At 45.8% G+C, this 20,704-nt stretch overlaps 1 protein-coding gene across 13 annotated transcripts in view; it reads right to left on the reverse strand.

The window, feature by feature from the left end:
* The window catches only part of FBXO34 (F-box protein 34), a 40,069-nt gene extending 21,429 nt beyond the window's left edge, over positions 1-18,640 (reverse strand). For 12 of the 13 annotated variants that reach the window (XM_054286958.1, XM_054286957.1, XM_054286956.1 and 9 more), the window contains exons 1-2: positions 18,546-18,640; positions 4,327-4,405 (exon numbers count right to left, since the gene is read on the reverse strand). The gene's annotated coding sequence lies outside the window, so the exon portion shown is untranslated. The remainder of the gene's footprint in view (positions 1-4,326; positions 4,406-18,545) is intronic. The other variant, XM_054286947.1, reaches the window with a different exon arrangement.
* Positions 18,641-20,704: the final 2,064 nt, after the last annotated feature.

Here is a 20,704-nt window from a genome sequence, read left to right on the forward strand (position 1 = left end):
TCACCTTGTTCTAATACCCTGCCATGGCAGGGACACCTTCCACTGTCCCAGTCTGCTCCAAGCCCTGTCCAACCTGGCCTTGGGCACTGCAGGGATCCAGGGGCAGCCACAGCTGCTCTGGGCACCTGTGCCAGGGCCTCACCATCCTCACAGAGAAGAATTTCCTCCCAATATCTAATTTAAATCTATCCTCTTATTTTAAAACTGCTCCCCTTTGTCCCATCCCTATCTACCCACATAAAAAGTCATTCTCTCTTTTTCCCAAGTCCCCTTAAGCCCTGGAAGGGGCTCCAATGTCTCCCCAGAACTTTCTCTTCTCCAGGTGAACACTCCCAGCCCAGCTCCAGAGCAGAGGTGCTCCAGTCCTCAGAGCATCTTTGTGGTCTCTGCTCTAACAGGTCCAAAAAACAACTTATAATAAAGACAGAAAAAGGAAAAAATACCTACATTGCTCCCTAACTCAATATTCCCATTGCTCCCTCCAGCACAAACAGTATTTTCCCCTCTTGGACAAAATGGAGAAAATATGAATAAACCCCACCAAATCTCTAAGAAGTGAAGCAGAAAATGAGGAGCCCACAGCTGTGGTTTAGAAGGGATGGTTTGAGTGAGGCAGATTTGGAGCTCTGGGGATTGTGACCCTGCTGTGGAAACCCTCAGCACTCTACAAACCAAATGTGCCACTCCAGAGCTCCCACTCATCCCCCTGGCCTTCAACAACCAATTCTCTCCCAAAAGCCAGCTGCAGTTTGCCAGCCCAAACCCTGAATTACCAAAGCAATCACCAATCTTGAGCCCTCACCCTTTGACATCTCTCACCAATTCTCTACGAGCTTGCAGGAAATCATTTCAAACAGCTCCCTCAAGAAAATAAGTTACAAGCTTTAGTTTTTTCCATCCCAAGCCATCCCTGCACTATTTCATAGCTCTGATAATTATACCACTGACTAAACCTCCAACTGGGAATAGCTGTTTTTATCATCACTATTAAAAACAGTCCCTCACACTGTTAGGAATCTGGAAATTCACTGGAGCTGCATCCCACCCTTCAGCCTCTCAAAGCACCACAGAGCAATGAAAGTATGTGCTGAAACCAGAGGATCCCTGTGCTGAGCAGCTCCTGCCATTTCTGGGAACTGGAACTGCTTCCTCAGTGAACCATGGAGGCCTGGATATTGATTTTAGCAGGGCAAGTGGCACCAGAGCTCTGAAAGTCAAAATTTTCCATATTGGACTGGGAAAATTTAGTTACTTTTAGAAATGCAGCAGTGACATGCATGCTAAAAAGCTCCTCACATTCACCTAGTTTTGGAGGTTTTATGCTTTTTTAAAAAAATTAAAAAGATCATCTGCAGTTTTCCTTTCCTAAAAGGACATTATCTTGGTTTTTACACCCTGGCCAGAAGAGTGACTGACAGCTCTCAGAGAAACAGCAAGATGCAGAAAAACAAGAGTTGAAAGAAAAGTGGATTTAAAAAACAGCTTTTAATTATGCGAAGGTACAGTTGCCAAGCAGACAGCAAAGAGGCTGTGCATCATTTACAGATGGGAAAATTCCCCCAGGTTGATTTCACAGCCAATTACAGTGGATTAACCTATTAGGAAGAATGAAATAGATATATATTTCTTGGTGGATGCAAGTTTCAACAGCTTGAAAAATCATTGCCACTGGTACTTTGATACATAGGATCAGCAAATTGTTTTATCACACTTCCAGTCATCACCATCCACAAACACACCCTAGAAAAAAAAACCTCACCCTCTTTTTTAATGCATCTTCTGTCATTATTTCCTTCTCAGAGAACAGCATCTCTCTTGGCTCCCCACTTTGGGTATCACTTCATACATCAATACTTCTTTTATTGCTGTTAAAGAGAAACATCTAACACCTTCAAGCTGTTTTACACACACCTTTGCACACACATACATTATTATATCTGCCAGATGCCACTGCATAAGGTATTTGTCAAGCAGAAAAGCACCAAAGCACTGATTTTCAGCTTTCCAGGATCCCTCTCCTAAATCCTGGGTGTGCCTATTTTTGTTTGGTATCAAGTTCCTCCTGCTGGCTCTGCTGCAAGAGCAAACTACAGGGATAGTTAAGTTTTTCCCCACCACCAAAAACATCTGTTCCTTTTCTGAGTTCTCCAGACTTCCTTCCCCTTGACTGTATCACAAAGCCTCTCTTTTCAGCAAGGCTGCTTTCCTGGTAGTCCATCACCATTATCTTCTTGTTCTGTGCAGAGCAGCTTGAATCACTGGGTCCTGCAGAGCTCCCAGTCCTTTCAGCTCAAGGCCAGGATCTGAATTCAAGCATCATGATTTACAGAGAGGGTTGTTAAACTCCTTCCCCGACTCTTTTTTTACCACTTCACAGTTTCCTGTCCTGGGAGGCAACCAAACTGCTACAAGAAATGCCAGTTTCTGTTAAATGCCCTCAATTCCTGTGACACTGAGCATTTAAAACAATTATGTTCCTTCCAAATTTTGTACTGTAACAGCTTTTACCCACAAAGTGCAGAGATGAGCAGAAATTACTTTAGCACCAAGGAGTATGAGTTGGTTATTTGCTGCATCTCACAGCATTTCTAGTTAACATTCAGCCTTGGCATAACCCACCAGCACAATGTCACCCCTCAAAACCCCACTGTTCAACCTAAAGGCACTGGCTTTTTTAATCTTTTTTTTTTTATTTTAAGGGTGCATCAGCTGCTCACACAAAGTGGGAATGCTTCATTTAGCACACACACACTTGTTAAACTGCTCACAGCATGCAAATAAAACACTGCATTGTGCAAAAGTCATTCAGTCTCCCCATCCGTAGATATGAGCAACGGAACCGAGGCCAGGAAAGAGAAACTTGGAACAACTTGCAAATATTTCAGTCCCTTATTCCCAGTATTCACATCCCAGGCTAAAGCCCACAGCCCTGTCATGCTGAGGGGTGACCATGTTTAAGAATCTGCCCTGTGCAGTGGGTGGGACAAGGACCATTATCTGTCCTGCCCCTGGACTGCACCCTGTTATTTCTAGTTATTACTGCAAACTGCCTTTTTTTCCAGACAATGGTTGTGTTATTGTAGGTACCTTCATGCCTTGCCAAAGCACATACACACAGCAATTCAGAACAATCAGCCTTGTTTTCATGGGAGCAAAGGTTGCAGCCAAATGAAATGGGTGGAGATCACATTAAACAATCTTGGAATCTGCTAATAGGATATAGGAAAATGTGACCATAATGCAGATGCGGAGTTCCCCTTTCACCTTCCAATGTTATGGATAAAATAAAAGCTTTGGAAAACCAATTAAACTGTTTGAACAACATTAAGCAAGTCAAAGTATTCTCAGGGTGCTTACAAGACCACTGAGAGCTTCTTTAAAATTAAAAGAATGCCCTTTCAAAGCTCTGAAACCAGAGAGCATTTCCCCACCCCAGAAACAATGATCTCTTCCACCACCTGTTTTAAAGATATAAGAAACCTGCAAGTCCTCTGCTTCTCCATGGTGAAGAGAAGCTCATCAAGACAATTGTTCCTGTCTCAGGGACAAAATCAGCCCCTCCTCTGAGTGGGGAATTGCACACTGAGGCACCTTGGTTGGTCAGCTGTAACCTGCATTCCCCTTGTTTGCTTTTGAGATGTGCATTAGTCAGCTTTCTCCTCCACAAATCTGACTGTGCCTCTGCATGATCGTGCACTGAAGTCATGTCCTTGAGAGTGTGACATCAGTCTGTTGCCATGGCAATGCACAGGGCAGTCCAAAATTCAGTATTATGGCATCACTGCAGGATCAGACAGCAGAACAAGCCAACGCCTGAGAGCTGGTTAATGCAGCACGAACAGCCAAGACATTTCAATCGAAATGCTAAAGTGGAACTGCACTTCAGCACAATATTCTTCATAAATATGCCTGGAAGCCTCAAGAAAGACAATCCAGAAGGTCACTGAATTGGAGAAACAGGCAAACCATCATGCATCACTAAAAAGAAGGGCAATATGTTTCCAAGGATGGCCACCAAGTATGAAGAAAGCTCAGCTCAGCTCTCTGAATAGAAAGCACCATCTGTTCCTAAGGCAACACCAGAGCTGCCTAAAGACATCATCATCCACAGAGAAACAGGCATGGTCCCTCAGCACCCCAAACCAAGTGTCAGCTTGCACCCAGTTTTTCTGGAAATCAGAGGCTGGAGGATCCCAGCACTGTCAGCCCTTTCAAAGGGACAGCATTACCTAAGACACAGTTCTTCAATTCCAAGCTTTGAAGCAAAGATCAGCACACCATTAACCCAACCTGTAACAAAGCTATGGAGTTAAAAAAGGGTGGTACCTTCCAAGAGCTGTTATTCCATGTAGGGTTAGACATTACACTTCTGTGGGTTCCTTACACACTCAGGAGAATGGCATTTCTGAAGAGCAAAAGGGAAGGAAAAAGGAAATTAGTGACACAGTAAAGGTATTAACATCCACTACCCAGCTCCTGAAACCCAAAGGTATTAACATCCACTACCCAGCTCCTAAAGCCCAAAAGATCCGGTTTGCCCAGTCAAAGGGCACATGGGAACAACAATCCATGCATTGCTGATGTGGGGAACCACCAATTCAAGATCTTCAGTGCTGACTGATCGAGTACACCCCAAAACCAGCCCAGTGGCTGGGCAGAAGCCAATTTGGCACCAGGAGAGCACAGACAGCAGAGAGGAGGGACAGCCAAGCCCCAGAAACCACATTGGACCCTTTCTTTACCTGCTCCTCTGTTCCCATCAAGCACACATGTTTTGGGGTCGGGGTGTGACACCCAGATTCCCCGAGCCCCTGGAGTGCCAGGGCTGTTGCGCGTCAGCTTCTACGTAACGCGGCCGCTCCCCGCACGCCTGGCTGGTTTCATTTCGCCTCCTTCCGCTTTCCCTTATTAATCCACACCTCCCCAACAGCTCAGACAACACTTCCTCCTGCAGAGCTGACCTCCAGCCCTGCCATAACCCCAGGTGCACCCACAGTTTCTTCACACTGCCATTAATGAGGCACATTTCATGTTCTGCACACGGATGCAGCCCTCACCCACTCGGAACCCCTCCGCCCATGTCCCTGGCTGTAATTACCCCATCCCTCCTTATCTAACACCCAGCACAAGCCTCGGGGCTGGGAACCTCTGTTTGTTTGGCTCTGCAGTGTCACACACCCCAGTGGTGTTGTATAAATAAATTCCACAACCTGTTTGAGCCTGAGCTCGATGGAGACTTGAATTATCCCCGTTTCCAAGCGCCTGCTGCAAATACCTTCGCTCGCTTGCGCAATCGGCCACCAAGGCAGCTCCAGGGCCAAACACCACGACAGCCAACTGCTCCCAGGGGCCACAACTGCACAGAAAACAACTTAAATCCCTCTGCTTTTAAATACAAATTGCAGATTATAAAGGGATGAGACAGGCAGAAGCAGACAGCTCTCGGAAATGCGCCTCTGCCTGTCACCTGAAGGACAAGCTCCCTGTGCAGGTGTCACCTCTCGGCCACCACAGCACCCAGGCTTTGCCACAAGCCTCAACACTCAGCAGGTTACCCAGCCACAAGTCTGAAGTACCAGGGAGGATGAGATTCTGGAAGCAATTTTGAGCCAAATGGATTTCAGAGTAAAATAAAGCCAGCAGGCTTCATCTCCATGGAGCTGCTGCAACACAACACAGGCTGAGCAAGTCACTCAGGGCAGAGGTCTTTCTTATTAAGTACCTAGTAAATTCAGATTAAAGTCACACAACTTTTCCCCCTCCCTCATATAAAAATCAGATGCTATCCAGCCTGAGGAATCAATCCAGCTTCTGCAATAAGGAAAACCTGCTCACAGCTACATGACACCACACACAATCCATGGGATTGTGGCCCTTCAGGTACTCATTAAAAACTTTTTCCCTAGAAAAGTCTCCAGTAACAATTTGCCTTCTATTCATTTTCTGCAGTGAGGATGGATGGTGACTAAGTACTGGATATGGAAGCACATGAGGAGTTCCAGTGCAGCCAGGCCATAACCACACCAGTGTAATCCCATGGACACTCCCCAAGTGCCCACCTGCTCCCATGTGCTGATTCCAACATCACAGGGGCCACCAAACCCCTGAGCCAAACACCAGGAAGAGAGGAAGGAGGCACTGAGGCACCCCATGGCCATTAAAAGGCAAACAGAAGCCAGAGAAGAGCCAAGGCTGGGTGAATGTAATGGTGTTCACAGGTGGAGGAATTCCGCTCACTCTTAGGAAGGAGCTGGGCTTTGCTGATGCTTCCTGACTACCCACCTGTCCAGAGGTGAGTCCCTTCCCACTGGATTACCCTTGGAGCAGCTTGAAAGATATCACAGCCCATTTTTTTGCTTCTTTTCCCTACAAAGTCAAGGCACCCAACCTCTTAAAAAGGCAGCATGGCACCTGTGCTCCCATGTGAAACCCACATCCTAAAACCTTCTCCTAAACAAACCACGAGCAAAGAGCACTGTGAGTCAACATCCCCAGCAGGTGGGGGTCAGGCAGCCCTGCCCGGTAACACTCCAGGCCTGAACCTCATTTTTATTTAGGCAATACCCAATCCAACCTGCCAGCTTCCTGTCCCTGCAACATCAGTGGCTAGAAAGGGATGCAGGAGTCTGATCAGATACAGACTCTCAGGAAAAATGTATTTTCCCCCAGACAAATAAAGAAATACCCATTTTGAAAAAGAACATGATGCAGTTCATCTCATTAAATAAGTCACACTGTCCCTACATGGATCCCTACATGGATCCCTACATGGATCCACTACAGTATACAATGCACAGGTTGGTTTGCAAAGCATATTTGGGCTTTTCCCTCTGAAAGCCACCCTAAAAATGTAAGATTCAATTAAAGAGGCCTTGTACTCTGTTCCTTTGAAATTCACCACCACTTCACCTTATTTATTTCCCAGATCTTAGTGCTGCAGTTGATCTACACCACCAACCCTATCAACCAAGTTACCACCAACACAACCAAACCTCACCTTACAAAACCATTAACTTTCACAAAGTACATATTACATTTTCTTTCCCAAAACATTTAACCTGCTAACAAATACCTGCCTTAGTGCATTACCATTGTCCTGGAGTGAGTTAGCAGGCTTGCAGCAAAGCACAGGGAGAGCCAAGCACGCTCTGCCCCTGGCCAAGAACAGACCCCCTTTGGGGCAGCAACACTTGAGGTCAATTTAATGGGAAAACAAACTACTTTTCCATTCAAGTCCAAAGCAGAGACAAAGAATTTTATGTGGCTCACATCGCACACTCAGCTGTCTTTTTAGGAAAGGATCAGATTTAATGGTTCTGTGGCAGTCCAGAAAAAATGAGCCTGAAGAGAGTTTAGGGTTTGGCCGGTTCTGCACTGTGAAAAGTCCAGGCACTTGTCTGGGGTAATCCTGTGGCCTTAAAAAAGTACCTTAAAGTCATCATCGTCATCAACAGCAGCTCCAGGTGTTTTATGAGGCCCTGGCACAGGGTGCCCAGAGAAGCTGGGGCTGCCCCTGGATCCTTGGAAGTGTCCAAAGCCAGGCTGGATGGGGTTGGAACAGCCTGGGATAGTGGAAGGTGTCCCTGACCATGGGAGGGGGTTGGAACGAGATGGACTTGAAGGTCTCTCCCAACCCAAACATTCTGGGATTTTATGATTTCCCAGGGTTCAGCTTGCAGTACAAATTCACTTTTGCCCCATTTCAAAGAAAGGCAAAATCTCTCTGCCTGATACTTCTCTTTTGCATCACATGGGCTGCATTGAACACCATTTCCACACCAGAGAACCAAAATGAGGCAAAGCTTCAACGTGACCACCCTCACCACAGGGACTCGTGTTCTGAAGCAGCAGAGATGTGCTCAGGCCCTTTCACTTGACTGTTTCAGGGCCTAATGCACACAGAGAAGTTAATTAACATGTATTGCTCTGGAAAGGAATATAATCCAAACCTTCACTGGTTTATATCTAAACCCTCTGAGACATCCAACGTCAAAGCTGAACAGATCTTCACCTGGCAAACATTTGGAGAGCCTTCAACTGAAGCTTCCAGGTATGGGAATGCAGTATTTTAGGATCTTTTTGCTACATCCACTGGGGACATACCTCTAACACAAAGCCCAGAGAATCATCATGACAGCTGCAAAAACAACTTTGTCCTGGCTAACATTCACATAACGAAATTACAGTTTCACTCCAGGGAAAAAGGAAAAAGCACTTAAGTTTTGTTTAGATTGAAGCGCTGCGAGCCACGCCACTTATCTGCTATCAGAGCAGATTGCAGGGCTGCTCCAGTGATTATTCTGTAATGAAGTAACTGGAATTGGAAGGTATGCAATTAGTCCTATCTCCTCCTCCTCTGCCACCTCCCTACCGAGAAGAAAACCAGCACAGACGTTATCACCTCTCCCTGGAGCTCTGCTACCCTCATCACTTAAAATACCCACAAAGCAAAGTAGGGCTGTCACTTACAAGCTGCTAACAAGCCTGGCTTGGCCCGCACTGGCAGCAAAGGTGATATTCTCAGCATCTCCCCAGGAGAAAGTTCCAGGGTTACCTCATGGGATGCTTTCTCAGGTACCCACACACACATGTATATTAAGCTTAACATGCCTGCATTTAGCTACATTTTTAACTCCATAGCTTTGTTACAGGTTGGGTTAATGATGTGCTGATCTTTGCTTCAAAGCTTGGAATTGAAGAACTGTGTCTTAGGTAATGCTGTCCCTTTGAAAGGGCTGACAGTGCTGGGATCCTCCAGCCTCTGATTTCCAGAAAAACTGGGTGCAAGCTGACACTTGGTTTGGGGTGCTGAGGGACCATGCCTGTTTCTCTGTGGATGATATTTAATCTTTTATTAGCTCTATTTTTAAAGATTTTGTCCCCCCACTAATAACTCAAGAATTATTGAAGTAAAAAATAGTTTAATATTTTCAGAGCTTTGTAGTCAATACACCTAGCAACTGACACAATTAAAGTTTCAGAAATCCTAAGCATGGCACGAATTCCACTGTAATTCATTCTTAAGAAAAAAAAGAAAGGCCTCAAAATAGCTTTGAAATTTCAATAAAGGACAACTTCTGCACGTTTATGAACTGTGACAACTTCTGCTTTCTGCATCTGCCTTTCCCTTTTCACATTTCCTCTTCAAAATTCAGTGGCACAGACTGGCAGCAAAGGTGATATTCTCAGCATCTCCCCAGGAGAAAGTTCCAGGGTTACCTCATGGGATGCTTTCTCAGGTACCCACACACACATATATATTAAGCTTAACATGCTTGCATCTAGCTATTTTAGTAAGAGCAAACCACTTTTTATTTGGAGAATAAAAAAAGCACTGCTGTTCCAAGTAGCTGTAGGTTAAAGCATCTCTCACTAATCCTCCTGGGCATGAGCACTGGGAAGGGAATAGATTAAACTCAGGACACAGGTATCACTTGCTGGCACTGTGGGTAGTTTTACTGACTCCAGCCTGGCTCGTTTTACCTGGGTCATTTACCCTTCCTTCCCCTAAAGAGCTCTGCTTTGTGTCTGTGAAGTGGTAAATGCAACTTTCCATAAGTGCAGCTAAGAGATGGAAGATGCAAAAAGGCCCCAGACAGCCCAGAGCCAAATGGGAACTCAGTGAATCCCTGATTCCAAACTGCAGTTCTGCTAAAATACAATCTGACATTTACTCAGGCTCAAAAGCTCACTCATCTCTTCCCCTCCACCCCAGTGATACCCACTGGTCTAATTAAAGACAAGGCTTCTCTCAGCAGCCTCTGCCTTACATTTAACCCAGTAAAATCTCTATTTGTGACCCAAGGGGAGAGCTAGGGGATAGGGGGCATTCCCCAAATCCTTAAAATAAAATAAAACTATTAAAATAACCTTAACACCATTAAAGCAACATCAACTAACTTGCTCTGTATAGGTCCACTAGAGATGCAGCAATTTTCACTCAGTGAATTCACTCAATTGAGTGAATTTCTCTCAAGAAAACGTTGAGAAATAAGTGAAAATTAAGTTTTGCCCAATTTCTTGAAAACATTTTCCCAAGGACAATGGGCCACCCCTGCAGGATGCACTGGTGCCTTCACTTGGTAGGATTCAGGTCAGGGATGAAGATGTGTTAACCTCACAAAATCCACACACAACCCTTTCCTTGCTCCATACATCTACCGATCCAAACAGGAAAAAGGGCTAAAAAAAAACCCTTTTCAGGCAAGAAGAGCGTGCAGAATGGCAGCAGAGACCTTTGCTACAAAGGTATGTAAACTCCTGCTCTTTATCCTACAATTTACCCCATGGCCTCGGCTGACACATCAGCTGACACCATCTCAACAACCCCATAAGCAGCTAAAGCTGAACAAAGCAATCATTAGGAAAACTGGTTGAGTCCACTGCTGGTGGCATCCCCTGGATGTCCTCTCCATGGAGGAAGCATGACTCAGACTGCTCCGGGCTGCAGAGCTGCACTGGAAACAGAATTCCCAGCAACTTCCACCAAAGTCACGTCTCCAGCTCCTTCTGCTGAGACACCAACTCCAAGTGAGATGTTTTATATTTTAATATGACTACATCTGCAGTCCTACTGCATCTAAAAAAAAAAAATCCATAAGCACTTTAAGAGAAATACAGGGAGTTTTTTTTTTTCCTTAACACATGGAAGATGGATTCATTGCTATCAGTAATCCTCCCACAGCCCCAGTTTCAGAAGGAGCTGCAGATTCACAGAGATTTCACCCACAAAAACAAGCACTCTCTGCATCACCTCATTCATCTGTTTATTAAGATAAAGTTACCTCATGAAAAAAAAATAACATGGTGGAGTGTTATCCTTCTTTAGAGAGGAAATAAAGTGAAAAAATGCAAGGAACTAAAAGTCTGTCTGTCCCACACCTGCTGGCTGATGGTTAAATTGAGGTGTATAAACCAATTTTCAAGCAACAAGATTTCCTTAAGGGTGAGGTTTCTTCTAGAATCCCCTTCCCAAGGGCCTGACACTTGTCTCAAGGTGCCAGGTCTTGCATGTTCTCACTGCTCAGGGGTGGATCCTCCTCTCCACAGCACCAGGACATGTGCAGGAGGCCAGGGAGGGAATAGAAATTAATAGAATGAACAGAAAAATGAATAGAATAGAAAATGAATGAAAAAATGAATAGAAAAAAGTCACAGTAGACATCGTGGCAAAGCAGGAGGAAAAGGGGCAGCTCTGCATGTACATTTACAGGGAGCTTGTCTCAGCCTCAGCAGTCAGGGTGGGAGGAAGCACAGAAGCTCTGAAGACACAAAAGCATCAAGAGACCCAACACAAGAGCAAAGGCTTCACCCTGGGAAGGATTTTCAGACTTTGCAATAAAGGTGAAGCTCAGAACAAAGACCTCAATGAAGAGTTCCATAAATGAAAAGAGAACTGGGGTGCTCTGGAAGCACATGAACATAATTAATCACAATCCAACACTAGCCACTATCATTTATACACAAATCCTGCTTGAACCTAGGGTCCAAACTCTTTATTTTAAAACATAGCCTGCAGTATGACACATCTCAGAAAGGCAGACCACAGGCACAAACCATGAGCCTGCCTTTGAAGTTCAGATACACCAGAAAATTACTTCACCTCCCTAGATGCAGAGGGGATAGTGCTGCCTTTGATGCTGCAAGAAATTTTGGTCTCAAACTGCCCAAGGACTTCAAATTGGGTGTTGCAGTGTGGCAACACTCAAGCCTACACATACACACAAACATAATTATGCCTGGTCTAGACTTGGGGAGAGGGGAAAAAAAAAAGAAAAAGTATTTTCAGTGATGTTAGCACGCAAAGAAAATAACAGCACATACAAAGAAACCTCCAGGGTGACTTATGAAGAAGATTTTATGCTTGGCTTTCTGCCAATTAGAGAGGAATTAAAGAGTCTGGCAATATAACCCCGTTCATCCCAAGGAAGAAAATGCATTTTTAAGTGGTCAGCAGAGCAGGAGGGATGAGAAAAGAGGGACAAAGACTCAGGAGTGCAACAGCACAGAGCAACATAGGAAGTTTCTGATGGTACTGAGACAGAATGTGGGCACAAATAATTCAAATTTTAAAATTAATCCAGTCTATTGCCTCCAAAAGAAAATCAGCATGTAACAGCTGACTCCAAATGACAGCATTCCAATAAAGCAGACAGTATTTTCTGCTATAAAATTCCAACTGCTTCAATATTTTACAGATTATCCACCTCCACTGACTGCCAACCAGCAAAATCAGTGAAAGGTGGAGGTCACAAAAACAAAAGCAAACCAAGTGGAAAAGGCATGGCTAGACAATTGGGAAGCTGCAAATGTGTCAGAATAAAGCCTTTGAGAAAGAAAGAACATTTAGTAGCTATCTGCAATGGTGAATTTACATCCAAACTCTTTGGAGCTTAAAAATTCACATCATAAGACCAGCTTTTACCAGAATTAGGACCAGACTTGACATGCCCCAGTTTCCCCAAGGTTACTTTTGGAAATGCATATACTCTTAAAATATTCCAAGTGCTCTTCTCACACTGCAGAAGAGCAACCAAAACCCACCTTCTAATTTGACTTTTTTGGAATTATTTTTTTAACAAGAACTTCACTTCAACACTTTTTTTAATCTCAATGACAGAAGGAATTTTGTGTCACGTTGCAGGTTGAAAGTTACTGGAAATGGCAGCAAGCTGCTGTTGCTTATATAAAGTCACTGCAAGGAAAAGACAAAAGAAGCTCCTGAAGCTTTCAAAATCAAACCCTGTGAAAACACCAAAACCACAAAATGAACCAGAAGTAGCTTAGGAGTTGCTAGGGATGTTTAAAGTTAATAAAAATTCTAAATTAAATGGCTGCCGCTTCGGTTTGCCAAAAAATTATGCAAATTTGCAAAGTTCATACATAGTAATTAGCACAGCAAAAAGCAGGTCCCAAATAAGTGATGAAGTTAGCCTCTCTCTTATTCCTCCAGCAGATGGAATTAGCTATGTGTGAAGCTATTTTTTTTTTTTGCAATTGAAGATTAAACATATTATCCTGAATATCAATTCTGGAAGTACAGCACATTGGATATGTGCATTCATGGAATATGCAAAAGTCAGCCTGAATCCTCCTTTTCCATCATTCTGAGCAGGACACTCAAGGTTTACATATTTAAGATTTCATTTTTCAAACTGATTGCTGACAACTTGGTTGAGACAAGTTCTCTCAAAGCACATTTAGAGGTAATAGTCCAAACAGGTTTTTCCAAAGAAAAATGTCTTCCTTGGCTGAAAATACATCCTCTTGATGTGCTAATTGACAGATCACAAAAAGTCACCCAAACTGCAAGCCCAAACAACATGTGCCAGCAAAGACTCTTGGGTTTGCCCATTCCTTCTCCAAATCCTAGTTCACAAACATACCATCACACACTGAGTGATACAAATTCACCTTTCCCATTCCCAGGATGGATTTGCCCCTTGTTTCACACTTCCCTCAGCCCTGGGCTGAACCTCGTGTGTGCCCTTAACCAAAACACTCCACCTGTGTTCCATATTCTCAATTTAATTTCTCCAGGGCTGTCCCACCACAGCAAGTTCCTCTCAAAGACACTGCAAGACCCAGCAATTTTAATTTTGGGCTGCATTTTATCTTTCTTAGAACAGCACAGGCCATGAAGGCTCCTATCAACACATCCATCCAGTTTAGGGGGGCACCACCCAGCAGCAGCAGGAGAGCCTTGAGAATGTTTTGGTTGCTCTCCCTGCACTAAGTTACTGCACTGACCACAAAGAAAGTGGATAAGTTTCTTCCTAAACAGCAGCTTCCAAGCAGAAAACTGGTAAAAAAAGTAAAAACAAACTACAAGTCTCTTCCTACATAAGTATTAAGTAAAAACAAACTACAAGTCTCTTCCTACATGAATATTAAGTAAAAACAAACTACAAGTCTCTTCCTACATGAATATTAAGTAAAAACAAACTACAAGTCTCTTCCTACATGAATATTACTTTCAGGCAGCCCAGAAAAGATTTCTAGAATCTGTGTGTGCTACAAAAAGAACCCAAATCTTACGTAATTAAAGGAACATAGGGAGGGGAAGGTAAAATTTAATGCTAATTTCAAAGTCAAGTAAGTGACACCCAGGATTGAATGCTATTAACCAAAATTGTGCAAATTAAAAGTGGATGTACTGAAAGCAGCAGAAAGCCTGCCCGCAACAAAATGAGAATTCTCTTACAAAAATACTTCTGTGGCCAAATGAAACACTGAGTTTAAGTAAGAAAGCAAGCACTTACACCTATCATGCTCTCCCCCTCTTCCTTCTCATCTAGGGAGTCTCATTTATCTCAAAGCAATCTAAAGAAAACACTTTGATTTTTAAAGTCAGAAAAGCTGCAGAAATTACAGCCCTGTCTGGCACGAACAATTAATATTTCTGAAATCAAAAGAAGATTCTCCAAGTTAGGGGAAGGGCAAAAACAGTCCTGAATAACTTACTTTGCATAGCCCAATTCCTGCCAAAACAGTTCTGTAAATCCCATGGTAGTTCAGATAATTTCCATTCTTAGAGCAAAAAAAAAAAAAAAAAAGCTAGATCGAACATTAGCAACATTAATTGTGTGATATGACCTGAATGATGCAAGAACAAGTAGTTAAGTGAACCACAGCATCTGCTGAATTTTTAATCACTAGTTGTTTTGCTGCAAGGCAGAAGAACACTGTATATTCCAAGCACTGCATGGAATGGCACATTAGGACAACAAGATTTTCACTGGCAGCAATTCTGCCTCCCTGCCACCCAAATGCCATCACTTTGCTGGGAGCTGCAGACAGAGCAGCTTCTAAAGCACGATTATTTTTTAATCACACTGAATAAAAAAGAACCAGCACTATTTTCTGCTCCCCAAGATACCAGTCAGCCATTTCTATTTATTTATTTTTTTTTAAGCTGACACTTTATTAACAGCCATTTATGTGTCCCTCTGTAGTTTATTTCTACTCTCCAAACAGCTTGAAGCAGTCATGGGGCTGCCCAGCAGCAAGTTGGTGCTAAAGAGGTGGCTGAAGCTGGGATGTGTAGGAAGGTGATCTATGTAAACATTCCTATTAGCCCTGTACTGCAACAGCAGGAGCAGCTGCAACATGTTGGGACACACCTGAGCTATAATTAATCCATCTCTCCCTGACACCCAAATTTGGACAGCCAGGTCATGGTACCACTGATGCTCATCCTGTACCTCCACCAGACAGCCCTGCTGGGATTTCTCTGTGTTTGATACCTAAAATAGTTAAATAAACCAACCACCATGGCTACAGTGGTAAATACAGCTCCACTTATGCTCTAGGCATAAAACTGCAACAGCAGGATTAGCAAGTGATACAGCAGATATTCCACAGATATTCCCTTCCACAACAAACACCAAAAAAAAAAGTTATTTGGGGAATAAGCACTAAATCCACAGCTACAATGTGAATTCCACACACAAATCCCACAATTACAGGCAAAATCTGAACTATGGACAATTAGCTGGTTTCATATTTTAGGGGTGAAAAAAGGATATTTGAAAAAAAAAAAAGGACAACACTCCTACATTAAAGAAAGACTGTCACACTGACTTTAATAGACTCTAAGTTTAATAAGTTAATAGAATCAAAACAGCTTAGAAAACAAGCCAGCAAAATATGGTACAAATAAAAATGGAGCAGCCACACATACCAAAGCAGCATTCCTGTGCCCTCCTTCCTGCAGAGCTTACAGAAGAGGATCTCTAACCCACAACTTTCACTAAACCAGAATTTCCTTCAAAAGCTCAAATCTATGGATTGGAACACCCAGTGATAAATCCAGTAACCAAATAATCCACATGAGACAAAAAAATCCCAGCAGACAAGGGCAAAAGAGATGCTTCCCAGGCTATGTTATCCTTCATTATAGGTTTGGGATCAGTCCTGTGTTTTCCTTATAGGCTCAACCATCAGATGCAAGAAAAGCTGCTCTCTTCTCTGAAACCTGGTATCAAACCTGCAACAGGAATATTGAAATATGCCCCAGCTGCTGGGAATACAGCAACCTCTGTGTGTGTGAGGATTATACCAAAATGCTGCTGAGGATTATACTGAAAAATGAAAATAACACATGGTGACGGAGGTGTTGACACCTGGAACCTCAGGGAGTGTCATTACCCAGGCAGGGTCGTGCATCCACTGCACAGCTCTCACCTTCACACCACCCAAACCCAACCTGGCCCCTCCACACCCCAAAACCACAGTCCTTCCTGGAGCTGCAGACCAGCCCGTGATAAACACCCACAGCACGAGCTTCAAGATGAGCTTCCAAATTTAAGAGACACAGAAAGATGTTTTATAAGCTCTAAGTCACTCAGCTGCAGCTCAGCACTTAACAAGCCACTCACAATTCTTCTCCAAATGGGGAGAAGATTTTTAAAGAGCATTTAGTGCAAGTGAAACATCCCCAGCTTTCTCCTCAGCCTCTGGTCGCTTTCCAATTAAATATGAAAGCGACAACTTAGTGCTACTGAGCATGCAGGATGATTTTAAGACAGTGGTATTAAATCAAATCCCACAACTTTTCACACCTATTAAATTGTTACTCTGTCATTGGGAGGGGAGATTTTGATAAGCACGATGCAATTAACAGACAGTGCCTTTGTTACCAGGCTGCTCGTGATGAAGCCCAGGCTCCTTGACATTCCATTTCTTCCCCTCAAAGGCTCTGTGCTACAGCAAATTTATGGGTTTCAGCATGTAAGAGGAGAATTGGGCAGGTTACCTTCAAAATCAGTCAATAAGGCCCTTTCACTCACTCAGGCTGGGGGAAGGCGGGTGCCTGCTGGAAATCAACACAAGGCGCTCCCTTCCCCCTCCCCTCAGGACCCAAAAATGCCGCGTTCAAAACACTCCCATCCCCTGCAGCAAGGGATTACCCATTTATTAAAAAGGAATCAAAACACTGTAAAAGGCTTCCAGTTAAGATTTCAAGAGAAAAAAAAAAAAACACAAAAACAAAAACATTAACACCGGTAGAACCAGAGTGACATTAGGAATTCTTCTGGGCACTGAAGAACAAGCAGCTCAAAAGCAAACAGGATGTCATTTGTCCCAATGATGCTGATCAAATGGCTCAAAAGGAGGACAGAATTAGATTCATTCTTTTTTTTTTTTACTCAGTCATTTTGCTGTCTCCACACCCAGAAGTAACAGCATTCACAACCTACAGGTATTTAGACTTTGGACTTTTAAGACAACTACCTACCTCCCTGCTAGTCTTTTAGGGGATTTTTTTTTTTTTTGCTCTTCTCTAGGGGTGACAGACAATTATAATGGCCAATTATGTAAAACCTTTCATCCGAGAAAACACGAAGCGCTACGCAAACACTCATTAAGACTCTCGGCTGGAGCCTGCGCCGCACGTTCTCCTGTTCCACAGCTCCCCTGGATATCTCCAGCCACCAAAGCTGGATGCGAGCGCTGTGGCACGGCCAGGACAGCGCCAGCAGGGCAGGGCCAGCCCTGGAGCGCTTACACGGCCTCGCAGGCGGCTCTTACAGCCCGCAACACGCTCCGGGCTGCCGGGATGAGCTTTGCAGCCCCATCCAAGCCGGTTATTTAAAACCGGAGCGGAGACACACGCGGCTGCTGGGCGTTGTGCAAAGCACCTCGCAGGACGAGCCTCAGACCCACTGGTCCGGCTGATCCAAGCAGATTTTTCCAACCGGGAGCCGCATGGCACAAGTCAATAATCTCGGTTTACTGAAGAAATTAAAAGCTACGCTTATTGTTTTCGAGTAAGGCCTTGGAGGAAGTAATTCCGAGAAGAAATCACTTCCACTGTAATTGGACTTTTAACCTTTCCTTAGGTTCTTACGCCATCCCCACGTGAAGGCGTCCTTCAAGAATTATCGCAATATCTAACAACCACTACAGCTTTTTTCGGATCACTGTTTATGTTTAGCGAGTTCACAACCCCTCCCTTCTGATCGATGGATGAACCAGGGGGGAAGCCGTGCAGAAAAAACACCACCAGGAAGTGACCGCAACTCAGGAGATCAAAATCTGGGGGGAAAACACGCGGTTTGGGGAGGGGGTTTGCTTTAAAAGAAGATCCGCGAAAAGACTGACCCGCAGAAAACAGGGGGGGGCTCGGTGCACCCGGCCACGCGTGGGACGGGCGCGTTACGCAACCGCGGGGAGCGGGGATGCTCCGAGCCCCGCACGGCGAGCGGGCAATGCGGGGGACACGGCACCGAGCCGGGCAGCGCTGCCCCAGCCGCCGGGCCGGAGAGCCGGGGAAGGAGCACCACAAAACCCCCGCGGAGGCCGGGAGCGGGGCGCGGACAGAATAAAGCGAGCGGATAAAATAAAGACGGGTAGAGCGCGGTGCCCTCGGCGCGGCCCCGTGCTGCGGGCGGCAGCGGCCCCTCGGCGGCCCCGCAGCCGCCATGGCCGGCGGAGCGCGGGCGCTGCGGGCGGGCCCCGCTCGCCGTTCACCGCCCACCTGCCCGCACCGCGCCGAACCCAGCGCCCACCCAGCCACCCGTGCCGCGCCCGCGGGAGCCTACCGGGAGCGGGGCCGGAGGACGGGCCGTGGCGGAGCCGCCAGGCTCGGCTCGGCTCGGCTCGGCCGGATCCCCCCTGCGCCCGGCGGCGGCGGGAGGAGCCGGGCGGCCGCGCCAATCCGGGGCGGAGCGGGGCGGGACGCGGAGCCGCCGGGGCGGGACGCGGAGCCGCCCCCGCGCCGCGCCAGGCACCGGCCGCCCCGCCGCGCCAGGCACCGGGGGCTCGGCTCGGGGCGCTTCCCGGCTCCTCGCCGGTGCCTGTTCGAGGCCAGCGGGTTCAAAGGCAGCTGCCGGGGCTGCTGACCCCCTGGTTCCCCGCTCTCCCCGGTGTGCCGGGCTCGCAGCTCACCGTTGGTTTAGCGACCAACGTGGCACTGGAAGCCACGGGGGTGCCAGTTCCCAGCCCACCGGTAACTTAGCAGTGAATTTAGTCTGGGCTGAAAATTAGGACGCCAAAAAGTCGTTCGAAAAAGCTCCTGGCTTTGAAAGCTACTGAAGTCCCGACTGCAGGGTCAGAATTATCACAGAATCAATTAGGTTGGAAATGAGCTCTGAGATCATCGAGTCCAACCCGTGACAGAACACCACCCTGTCAAGCAGATCATGGCACTGAGTGCCACGTCTAGTTTTTCCTTAAACACCTCCAGGGATGGTGACTCCACCATCTCCCTGGGCTGTCCATCCCAGGAGAGCTGCAGGGAGGCCACTGGGAGTGTCCCTCCGTTCTGGAACCCCACCAGCGTGGTGCCAGCCTTGCCAGCTTGCTTTGCCAAGGTTTCCTCCTCAGCACAATCACTAAATGCCCTTTGCTGTCATCTGTCCTTGGCAGAGGCAAACAAGAGCTGCTGTTCCTGCTGTAGATGTATCCACAGCAGTGGTTTGTCATGCAATGTCACCCCAGCCATCTTCTCTGTGCAGCGCTCTAGATGTCTCAGCCTGTAGAGAGAAAGAGAAGGGCACTGGGGAAATCCTCTGAAACCAAAGGTATTGACAACAAGTGAGAAACACAAAGAGAAGGCATTGGGAAAAGGGGAATTAAGTGGTGGCATCAGATGGTAGTGTGAACCTAAAAGGGTTTCTACAAGAAGGAGCTTCCCCTCACCTTAAAAGATTTAGGCAAATCGTTTCCAGTTAGATGATGGAAGCAGGCAGCAAACTGAAAAGGCCTGGTTCCTTTCCACCCCAGGGAACAGCAGGAAGCTGTTCAGAGGACATTTTGTTTGGATATCAGGAAAGGTTCTTCCCCCAGAGGGTGGTGGGGCACTGGGCAGGCTCCCCGGGGAATGGTCACAGCCCCGAGGCTGCCAGAGTTCCAGGAGGGTTTGGAGCTCTCAGGCCCAGGGTGGGATTGTTGGGGTGTCTGTGCAAGGCCAGGAGCTGGACTGGATGAACCTTGTAGGTGATTTTCCACTCAGAAAATTCCCTGACTCTATGATTCCCTGACCTGCTGGAGGGCAGCACTATTTACTCTCTGGTTCCACTACTGAGAGGAGATCCTGAGACTGCTCTCAAGCTAAAAAGCAGCCTAAGTGTGTCAGCACAGCATTGTGCCATGACAGCCCTGACCAGGGACAGAGCTAATCAGCCAGGATCACATTTACATGGTGCCTCAGATGGCTGAGATGAAGTCTCTGCAGCCCCTGTTGACTGTGAAATACAAATGGAGGGTGGGAGGGAAGACAGAGGTAAGATGAGTTGCTGAAGGTCAAATATTAGATGAGGACAGGACAGAAAACAGACCCTACTGTTCTCACCCCTCCAGTCCTTTCTCCTCTGAACTGTAACAAACCACAGAACAACAAGGGGATTTAGCTGCTGCTGACACAGTAGTTTCCTGTGTTCCAGGGGAAAATTCTGTCTTTTGGTATAGGACCAAATGCATATGGAAAAAAAACCCTTTTTACTAGCATAGCCCCACAGTTGGGTGACATGCAGTGAGATGCAAGATATCCCCAGGTGACTTAAAGGGGAATGAAATATGTGCCCTGTCATATTAGGAAAGGCCCCACAGAGATATGGCCCCAATCTTTTGTTGTAAATTGATAAAGACAGTGAACTGCCCTTTGCTGCTAAGTGACTTCTAATGATTAAACAACCTTTCTCCTCCCACCCCCTCGGGGCACTTAGTGATAATATAAGAAAAATTTTGCACATTGTTTAGC

Source organism: Melozone crissalis, unplaced genomic scaffold (assembly GCF_028551555.1).
Source record: "Melozone crissalis strain CALT ecotype California unplaced genomic scaffold, PUWL_Pcris_2 ptg000056l_1, whole genome shotgun sequence".
In the NCBI taxonomy this organism is placed as follows: domain Eukaryota; kingdom Metazoa; phylum Chordata; class Aves; order Passeriformes; family Passerellidae; genus Melozone; species Melozone crissalis.